Source organism: Moschus berezovskii, chromosome 18, assembly GCF_049115385.1.
Source record: "Moschus berezovskii isolate FMDL1 chromosome 18, NW_MosBer_1.0, whole genome shotgun sequence".
Taxonomy (NCBI): Eukaryota; Metazoa; Chordata; class Mammalia; order Artiodactyla; family Moschidae; genus Moschus; species Moschus berezovskii.
Window position 1 is genome coordinate 78513289 of NC_142477.1, and position 11351 is coordinate 78524639.

General features: G+C 43.6%; 1 long non-coding RNA gene across 1 annotated transcript; it reads right to left on the bottom strand.

Moving 5' to 3' along the window:
• Positions 1-748: 748 nt before the first annotated feature.
• Positions 749-11344, bottom strand: LOC148775028 (uncharacterized). The gene is made up of 2 exons (XR_016035266.1): positions 3465-11344; positions 749-3384 (listed from the first exon to the last, which is right to left on the bottom strand). It is a non-coding gene; the product is annotated as an uncharacterized LOC148775028 (long non-coding RNA).
• Between the last annotated feature and the right edge of the window lie 7 nt (positions 11345-11351).

Consider the following 11351-nt stretch of genomic DNA (forward strand, 5'->3'; position numbering starts at 1 on the left):
AACCGACCTGATCAGGGGTCTTGGAGACTCTGCAGCCTGGTTCACACACACTGCCTGGTTACGTGGTCCAGATGGTGCTTCACTTACTAACTGGTGCGTATTAAACACTGGACAGAGTCTAAAACCTTTGAACTTGAAGATAAATGTTAATCTTGACTGGAGCTGCATTACAATGAAATATTTTATTCCAGGATTTCTCAGTTGGCCTTAGAACTGTTTAAAAGAAAAACATTGAGAATAATGCTTTAACACTGCCTAAATATGGCATCATCCTAGTGCTCCTAATGATGACTTGTGTCATCAAATTTTGTCCTGTTATGGGTTCTGAGCATCATCCAACATGACTTGATCTATCTAAGTTCCATCGACCCTTAGAAAATTCTGATGTTGCTTGACATTCTTCAAGGTCTTTGAAGATTAATACTGTGATTATCAATAATCCTGTCATTTTCTGTATAGAGAAGCACTTTTTATATTATAGAAAACACATTATATGACTCTCTGAGTAACACAAAAATTCAAGATCAATACCCTGATAAAATAACTATGCACTAGAAATATCTATAAAAATCAGCTTTATATATCTTATTGATCAGAAAAGGAAATGAAACTTAAGAAATCTGAAACCAACCTACAAAGGAAATGTATGTACTGAAACTTTTAAGATGCAGTTTAAGAAATTCCTATAGGGAACTTCATTGTCTCAAATCTATATCTCACAAAAGAAGAAAGGTGAAAAATTAATAAGTCAAGTGTTGAACTTTTATTAGAGAAATGAATTAGTGGAATAAATTGATGGAAAGAAATAATAAAACAAAAGAAAAATTAACTAAATGTACAATAAATAATCTTAGAGAAGGTCAACAGCAACCATAAAAATCTGATGCCTTACAAAGATTGTAAATCAATTAAGACAAAGACATATAAATTAAGAGTAAGATAGGGATATAATATAGAGCAGAGTTTAAAAATTATAAGCCAAATCAACAGAAAAATTTATGGCATTGATCAAAAAACCCCTTCAAAAACAAAAATCTAAAAACTAAAATTGATACTAGAAGATGAAAAAGCCTAAATAAGCCCTGTATTAATTCTCAGGACTACCCACAAAAATGTATCAGGAACAGTTGACTAGACTGGCAATTTTGCCAAAACTTCATGAGCTACATAAATCTTATCATGTACAAACTGTCCCAGAACACGGAAAGATCAGGAAAATGTATGAACAGCGTTTATAAATCTAGGATAACCTTGCTTTTGTTTCTAAATGAAACCTGGAGAGCACAGACAAGGAAAAGCGTCACCAAGGATTGTAGATTAACATTTAAACCAAACATTAGAGGACCAAATTCAGTAATGAAGAAATATAAAATGACAAATAAAATAAACATACATAAAACAAATTTTTAAAACGCATGCATTTGTGTGTATACATAGACACACACATATATTCCTTTTAAGTGTACTACAGAGGAAGTGTGGTAAACACTAGAAAATCATGGCTATGCTCACAAATACTTGCATCTTTTAAAACAACCCGAGTTTCTATCAGTTAGGCATTGTTAAACACATTGATACTTTTGTGTGATAGAGTCTATATGGAGTGGTTAACCAGATGGGCTGACCCCTCTCTCAGCATTCCACAACAGCCTTTGTAAAAATCTAAGATTAAAAAATACACATGCCCTCACTAATGGATAATTAGTTAATTGTAAGTATTTTTAAATAAAATAAGCATTGTTACAATTAAAAAAGATGAGAAAATTATATACACAATCTGAAACTGAAATACTTTGGCCACCTCATGCGACGAGTTGACTCACTGGAAAAGACTCTGATGCTGGAAAGGATTTTGGGCGGGAGGAGACAGGGACGACAGAGAATGAGATGGCTGGATGGCATCACCGACTCGATGGACATGAGTTTGACTGAACTCTGGGAGTTGGTGATGGACAGGGAGGCCTGGCGTGCTGTGATTCATGGGGTCGCAGAGAGTCGGACACGACTGAGCGACTGAACTGAACTGCACTGAATATAAACGTGGTTTATCTAAAAGTGTTTAGTGTTAAAACATTGTTTTGGGAAAACAATATGAAGTTTCCTCAAAAAATTAAAAGTAGAACCGAGACATGATCCAGCAATTCCACTTCTGCCTATTTATTCAAAGGAAATGAAATCACTAACCTCAAAAGTTATCTACACCCCCTTATTCTTTGTAGCATTCTTTACATTAACCAAGTTAGAGAATAAATGTCCATCAGTGGATGAAAGGATAAAGGAGAAGTGAAAAAGACACACACACACACACACACACAGAAGCACACAGACACAAAATGGAATATTATTCAGCCATAAAAAGAAGAAAATCCTGCCATTTGTGGCAACAGGAATGAACATGAAGGGCTTTATGCTAAATGAAGTGTCAGAGAAAGCAAATACTGTATAATCTCACTGATGTGTGGAAAATAAAAAGTAATCTAAAAAATCCTCCAAAAACAAACTCATACAGAGAACAGATTTTTGGTTGCCAGAAGTGGGAAGCAAAGGGTGGGCCAAATTTTTAATTAAAGAGAAAGAAAAAATTTTGTTTTTCTGTTCTATTGAAATGAAGAAACACATCACAGAACACATTCAGAACAATTTGTTATCGAAGTAAATTTCATGACACAGAACACCACTCTATTATGTACATTAAAATATAAAATAAAAAATTTAAATGTCACGAATGATAAATGTAGTTTCAGAATAGTAGCAACTTTTACAAATAGATCAGAATGCAGTTATAAGAACTGGTATCAAACACATTGATTCTTCAAAAAAAATCTTAAGTAATGGGAGTAACCAGTTAATATTTCTTGGCAGAATAATGTTAAATGTGTGCTTACTATCTTTTTTCCTACTTTGTGTATATTTGAAATGTTCTAGTATTTTAAAAAAGTGTCCATATATTTGGGTTAACTTTTTGTTTTCCCTTTTGTTATAGAACAGTTGGTAGGCTGCTCAGAAATTCTTGGTCATGTTGGCGATTGTCCTTGGCATCTAGGAAAGGCTGCACGTAGCTTGGAAGTGATTCCTTGTGGGAGGAGGAGTCCTTCCCAGCGGTGGGTGGAGGAGATGAACCTACCCTCCCTGGGGGACTGACTTTATGACACTGCCACCCCTTGCATGGAGAGACGGATCCAGGTTGGATGTAGGTTCCAGGTTTGTGTGACATGCCCTCAGCCTTCATCCCCCACCTAGGATGTCAACTTCAGGAAAAGTCTAGACTCAGGTCAGAGGCTCCAGCTCTGCTCCACGATCACCGCTCCAGCTCCCGGCACTGAGGCACTGTCCCCGAAACAGAGCCCTGTGCCCCGTGGGTGGGAATGCAAATTGGCGCGGCCACTGTGGAGAAGAGAATGAGGGTCCTCAGAAAGCTGAAAATAGAGCCACCGTACAACCCGCAGTCTACGTCTGGTACTCACCCAAAAGAGCTGAAGTCAGGGTCTCAGAGACAGTGGCACTCCCGCGTTCACCACAGCATTATTCACACAAGCAGAGGTGTGGGAACAGCAGCAAAGTCCATCCACAGATAAACGGAGAAAGAAAATGTGGTCCCTACACACCGTGGAGGACCGACGCAGACAGGAAGGAAATGCTTCCACAGGGGACAACACGGTTGACTCTGGAGGACAAGATGCTAAATGAAATTAACCATTTACAGAAAGATGCTGCTGCTGCTAAGTCACTTCAGTCGTGTCCGACTCTGTGCGACCCCCTAGACGGCAGCCCACCAGGCTCGCCCATCCCTGGGATTCTCCAGGCAAGAACGCTGGAGTGGGTTGCCATTTCCTTCTCTAGAAAGATGAATGCTGCATGATTGTACTTAAATGAGGCATCTAAAAATCGTTGAACTCATTGACTCAGAGGGGAGAGTGAAGGAATTCCTAACCAAGGGGCACAAAGTTTCCGTTAAAGAAGGATGAGCTCGTTCTAGAGACCCATGTACAACACTGTACCTGTAGTCAACAATGCAGTACTGTGTACTTACTTAAGGGAGTGGATCTCTTGTCACGTATTCTTACCACAATAGAGTACATTAAAAAAAAAAAATGAGGCTTGAGGGAAATGTGAAGGCGTTGGCATGGGTCTTGGAGGTTCAGGCTGCAGAGTTTTTTTCTGAGAGCCTCTCTCTTATATTAAGTCTCTCTGTTGTCTTTCCGTTCCGTTCCATTCCATCGCTCAGTCATGTCCGACTCTATGCAACCCCGTGGACTGCAGCCTACCAGGCTTCTCCGTCCATGGGATTCTCCAGGCAAGAATACTGGAGTGGGTTACCGTTTCCTTCTCCAGGGGATCTTCCCGTTCCTGTTTACTGACCTGGGGACCCTAATACATCCCTCTGGTCTTTGATCTGTGTAATTTTAAAACTGATATACACATATGCAAACACACCCACGTTCTGGCCGTTTGGGAGATTTTCTGCAAAGATTTCCATGTTTCTAAACCATAAGCAAAATTACATAATTGACAAGTTGTCACAGTTATGGTTGACAAGGGACAAATTCTTTTTAAAATATCATTAAAAATGTGTCTTTAACTTTTGGTGACAAGTTTTGGGGGCCGTGAGGGAAATAATCTTGTCAGTTAGAATGAGTCACTTATTTTCTTTGCAAAGATGGACCAACACCTCATATAGAATGGAATTTTAGCAAGCGACAACAGGAGCAAATGAAACCAATCCATTTGGACTCTTGGGTAATTAGAAAGTCTTTTATTGATGACTCAGTGCCGTGTGTAGGAAGACACTGATTTTTTGATGAAGCAATTATGTCAGGCTGTGAAAGTCACTCAGTCATGTCTGATTCTTTGCTATCCCATGGACTATACAGTCCATGGAATTCTCCAGGCCAGAATACTGGAGGGGGTAGCCTTTTAATTCTCCAGGGATCTTCCCAATCAAGGGATCGAACCCAGGTCTCCAGCATTGCAGGAGGATTCTTTATCATCTGAGCCACCAGGGAAGCCCAAGAATACTGGAGTGTATAGCCTATCCCTTCTCCGGTGGATCTTCCTGACCCAGGAATCGAACCAGGGTCTCCTGCATTGCAGGCAGATTCTTTACCACCTGAGCTACTATTGTGTCAGGCTGGTGATTTTAATTTTGCCATCTCAGTTGTTTAGAACATCATTCTGTCTTGTACTCTAGTGAGTCTTAGCCTGCTGAATATTAGACTCAGTAAAACTTTAAGATGAGTTATAAAAAACCAACTGCAAAATCAGAAGTTGTGTTTTTCTTTTTATGGGAATGATGATTACTAAACGTGGATTAACTTCACACCCAGTGACTTAGGTTGGGGTCCTTAAAAGTGGAGTTCAAGACAGGGATTTGGGTGCTCATGATTTACTGAGGGAAAATTTGGATGAAGGGAGAGAAGCAGGGTCAGAAGGAGTGAGAGCCCAGCAAGGGTGAGGTCACAAAGTCTGGCTTTGGTCCAGTCTTAATGAGGAGGCATTCTGGAGCATAAACTAACTGCTGAGATGTACCCCCGGGTTCTGTTCCCTCAAATCAAACGTGCATCAGTGAAGGGGGTGGCGGTAGGGAGGGCTCCTTCCCAGATGGAGAAGTTCCAGTCAGCAGAGGACAGTCAGCTCCCGGGAACTGGGGGAGGGGGGTGACACACACAGTAGCTGGGGGGATGGGAGTGATAGCCTGGTTAAGGGGGTCCCGTGGGGTACCACTTTGACTATGACAGTCCACCCCACGCACTGCCCAAATCTACGGTCTCCATTAGCTTCACTTCTGGTTCCGTGGTTGCAAGGGAAGCATACAAAAGTCAAGCTGTGGTGGAGAAAAGGCACCCACCACTGACAGATGGCTGCAGCTGACCGCCAGCTCTGAATTCTCCACTCAGCTAGAATTTCAGCTGATTAGCAGACTGTCTGGTGTGTTGGCCCAATCCCCACCCTTGACAGTTCTGAGACCCTGGCGATTAAACTCTTATCAGGCTCTATTTCCTTCAGTTCAGTCACTCAGTCATGTCTGACTCTTTGCAACCCCATGGACTGCAGCATGCCAGGCCTCCCTGGCCATCACCAGCTCCCGGAGTTTACTCAAACTCATGTCCATTAAGTCGGTGATGCCATCCAACCATCTCATCCTCTGTCATCCCCTTCTCCTCCCACCTTCAATCTTTCCCTGCATCAGGGTCTTTTCAAATGAGTCAGCTCTTCGCATCAGGTGGCCAAAGTACTGGAGTTTCAGCTTCAGCATCAGTCCTTCCAGTGAATATTCAGGACTGATCTCCCTTAGGATGGACTGGTTGGATCTCCTTGCAGTTCTAGGGACTCTCAAGAGTCTTCTCCAACAGCACAGTTCAAAAGCATCAATTTACCGATTATTAACTGTATATGAGGCACCTATAAACACCTCGTGGGTTACCTAAGCACACTAGTGCTGTGATGACCTCACGGTGGTCAGGGGAAGTTACCCTGAGGGGCAAGGAAGCTGTTTTCTATGCCTGCTGAGTCCACAGCACGCACAGCCCAGTGGGCAGCAGCAGCCTTGTCCACACTGACAAGGACCCTTCCTGGCTTCCGTTGGCAGCATCACCTCTCCTGGCAAAGGGACCTCTAGGCTCCGAGCTAAGACTGGCCACAGAGCCACACACTGTTGACATGGGAAGCACAAGCCCATCCTGTGTTGGTCATGGGGACTGATGGTGGTGGGCACACGCCTTCTTCCACCTGTTTTCCAGGCACAGAAGTTGCACATTTGAAGACAAGAAACCAGCTGTCTTGGGTCAGGTTCCCAAGAAGCAGAGTCACAGACAGAGATTCAGGCGCCCATGGCCACAGAGGTGGTGATCCTCAGGGAGGGAGAAAAATTGTGGAAGAGTAAGAGACTCAGAACAGGGAAGGAGCATCTGAGAAGAGCTGGTTTCAGGGGAAGATCCAGGTTGGCGGGGGGCAACTCTGGACCTAAGTCACCTCATCACGTTGCTCACCCGTTGAGACAGAGGAGTGTCGTGCACCCTGTATCAGTAACCTACTGTTTGTGGGCCATGGGGCTGGAGGTATCCCACCAGCAGCAAAGCTGGGGCAGCTGGTAGGTTGGCACCAGCCTGCTGGGGAGACCTCGGGTAGATACCACAGTGCCTGCTATACCAGAGGTGTGTGCCTTCACACTGTAGCTCCATCACTGCTGAGTTGGTGGGATTAAACAAATGACTTAACATCTGTGCCAAATTTATGAAATGTCACATAACAAAGTCTCAATAACGTTGGCTTTTATTGTTGCCATTTGTCTGTATTGGCAGTGTTTGCTATTCGCTGTTCATTTAGTGCAGTTTTCCAAAATGCTGAGTATGAACCCAACTTTTGTTTCATGAGAGATTAAAATATTAAAAATCTGAGGTTAAGAACTGGATGAATTTTCACTATGTATTGCTGAATAGTTAAAGGCACAATGAAAAGCTCTAAGTTCTAAAATTGTCCATATTCATTTGTTCTTATAAGATGATACACTTAATACTCATGCTGAGTTAAATAACTAATAGCCTGGTGAATGGAATTTCTCATTAGCCAAACACAGAAGGTAGATGGCTCAGTGGTAAAGAATCTGCCTGCCAGTGCAGGAGACATGGGTTCGATCCCTGGATCAGGAAGATCCCCTGGAGGAAGAAATGGCAACCCACTCCAGGATTCTTGTCTGGAGAATCCCACGGACAGAGGAGCCTGACAGGCTACAGTCCATGGGGTCACAAAGAGTCAGACGTGACTGAGCAAATGAACACACAAGCATAGGAGATGCATCAACAGGTCCAGTTTATAGATCAGGAGGGCTTGGCCCCATGCTCAAATCCATTCCTCACTCGCTGTAGGAAAGACCTTGTGAAGATGACAGTCACCTCTACCCCCCGACTCTATCATAATAAATAGGGACAGGGAGAAAGCTGGCATCTTTGAGTGTCAGCTAAACCCGGACTGGTTGACTGTAAGAAACAGAAACTCATTTAAACCCACTCAAGAAAAGGAAGATGATTTTAATTTTACTGAGTTCAGGAATGTTTGCTATCATGCTCAATGGCTCAGTCCTGCTGAACTCTTTGCAACCCCACGGACTGCAGCCTGCCAGGCTCCTCTGTCCTTGGGATTTCCCAAGCAAGAGTACTGGCATGGGTTGCCATTTCCTCCTCCAGGGGATCTTCCCAACCCAGGGGTCGAACTCACATCTCCTGCATAGGCAGGCAGGTTCTTTACTGCTGAGCCACCTGAGAAGCCCATGTTTGCCATAGTGCTTTACAAATAAAATCCAAAGGCTAAGCCTCTGTGTCTCTTAGATCAAATCTGATTGGCAGATAATATGATTGGCAGCTGAGCTGGTCAAATCTGCTTCAACAGGAAGAGGGTCCATGTGGTGAAGCCTGCTGCCCTGATCAGGGCTATAAATGGGATGTGAGCTGGTATGGGAAATAGAGCAGAGTTCTGCTTTGAGGGTTTGCCATGTGCTAGCCCCTGTGCCATCTGCTTTCTTCTTGGTAATCCTCCTGGGTAGACTGCTGTTCAGTCACTCAGTGGTGTCTGACTATTTGTGATCCCATGGACTACAGCATATCAGGTTTCCTTGTCCTTCATTATCTCCCTGAGTTTGCTCAAGCTCATGTCCATTGGGTCAGTGATGCCATCCAACCATCTCATCTTCTGTCATCCCCTTCTTCTCCTGCCTTCAATATTTCCCAGGATTGGGGTCTTTTCCAATGAGCTGGCTCTTCTTATCAGGTGGCCAAAGTATTGGAGTTTCAGCTTCAGCATCAGCCCTTTCAATGAATATTCAAGGTTGATTTCCTTTAGGATTGATTGGTTTGATCTCCTTGCTGTCCAAGGGACTCTCAAGAGTCTTCTTCAGCACCACAGTTTGAAGGTATCAATTCTTCGGCACTCAGCCTTATGATCCAATTCTCACATCTGTATGTGACTACTGGAAAAACCATAGCTTTGACTAGATGGACCTTTGCTGGCTGGGTAGGCAGATGAGCTCATTTATAATTCTGCAGACTGAGAGGTATTAGGTTAACTTCCTAGCTCTTCAGGTAGAAAGGCAGAGTTGGGAAGCTTGACCTGATTCCCTTCAGGGTCCATGGATGAGAGCCCCTGACACACCTCTTCTAGGATTTGCCAATGCTGGTGTCACTGTGATAGGAGACTGTCATTCCATCAGCCTGTATGAGCACGTTTTTCTCCCGGGTGAGGGGAGGCTTGCCTATCAATGGTTATCAGGGGCTTCTGTCCACTGCCAGAAAACACTGAGACTCTGTCCCGTGTCTGGTCTGTGCCCAGGTTTCATTCTTGAGATTCTCAATGCAGAACTCCCTCCATGTAGGAAATGGTTCTTCCAGAGTTAGCTGGGGCAAACTAGGGTCCAGTAATCCAACAGCTAGAAGTGACACAGCTATTCTATGAGTCTTGAATTAGTTACTCCATGAGCGGCCCCAAGGTCACCCATGTTCCCTATCCTGATGCCTTGGATCATGTGGCATATTTATTCTTATTTGGGTATTCTGTCTTTATTCTGTCAGACTTCCCTGGTGGTTCAGTGGTAAAGAATCTAACTGCAATGCAGGTCTGAGACTCGGGTTTGGTCCCTGAGTCAGGAAGATCCCCTGGAGAAGGAAATGGCTGCCCACTCTCGTATTATTGCCTGGAGAATTCCATGGACAGAGGAGCCTGGTGGGCTACAGTCCACGGGGTCTCAAAGAGTTGGGCATGACTGAGTGACTAACAACACTTTCTTCAATTCAGTACAATAAAGACTGAGGTAGATTTGTGTGCTTAGCCATCTTGAAGTGGATGCCCTGAGCTGTAGTCTACATTATTGATAAAAGCCAGAGAAGAACCTTAGCTCTTCAATAAATTCTGAGTCTTCTGCTGATGTGGAATAATAATAATTTTAATCAAACTTTTTCATTTGTTAGTTTTGGCTTTAGGTATTGGTGGTTTCGATCTTTTTCATGGTATTTTTTTTTTTTTTCCAACAGTAGAACATCATAGACACAGCCTCTGGAAAAAAACGCGACATGAATTTTTGATAGTCATTCTTTTCATCTTTTTTTAAAAATCAATACATTTCTGATTAATAATGGCTTCAAGAAAAAAGCAGATTCTGTCATAGAAAAAACAAGAAAACACTCTTTTTATTTTGCAAGACACCTGTACACATCAAATACTATATTCCCTCGAGTGGCTCCCTTGTACATAAGAATGTAGAGTCAGCTCCTTAGACGGTGGGAGGTAAGTATTTGAGACAAAGTCTCCGGTCTTTCAGTTCAGTTCAGTCACTCAGTCATATCCGACTCTTTGCGACCCCTTGAACCACAGCACGCCAGGCCTCCCTGTCCATCACCAACTCCCGGAGTTCACTCAAACTCATGTCCATCCAGTCGGTGATGCCATCCAGCCACCTCATTCTCTGTCGTCCCCGTCTCCTCCTACCCCCAACCTTTCCCAGCATCAGAGTCTTTTCCACTGAGTCAACTCGTCGCATGAGGTGGCCAAAGTATTGGAGTTTCAGCTTTAGCATAAGTCCTTCCAATGAACACCCAGGATTGATCTCCTTTAGAATGGACTGGTTGGATCTCCTTGCACTCCAAGTATTCAGTGTCTATAATGTGGAAGACATTATTCTAAGCTCTGCAGATAAAACAGATGCCCCTGGCTCCTGTTTAGCTTGAAGTCTAGTAGAAGAGAAAGACAAATAAAATAATTATGAACTCAGATACTCTATGAAGAGAGAGTTCTATGATCACATAACAGAACTTGACATAGATTGGGTCCAGGAAACACTTTCCTGGGGAAGAGATGTCACACTGAGAAATGAAGGATGAGCAGGAAGTAGTAAGTAGAGTAGGAAGAACAACACTGTGGACAGTCTCCAGCTGCCGTACGTTGCTAACCAAGACAGAGTGAACAGCTACTGACTGACCTTCCTGAGGGGAGCCAGCAAAAACAAGGCCAAAGACAAAGTACATTAAACAATGATTTTCATGACAAAGGACTTCAGGGAATGAAAGACAATGATCCTGGAAACACACGAGGATAGCCTAAGGAATGTCCCAGCTCACTGCCTGGAGAGAATTTCCAGGCCCCAACACGGGGAGAAGGAACAGAAGCTGAGTCAGCCAGACTCCCTGACAGGAGGTGATGAAGCTGACAGTCTGGTGAAACCAAAGTGGGCAGAGATCACAGATCAGAGCCGAGGAGAGGAGAGAGTGGGACAGAGAGAAAAAGGACCCTGGAGATCTGAGGACGAGCCCCTCGGATATTCAGCAGAGGACCGAACAGCGCCCATCTGGGAGAAACCACCTGAGACCAGG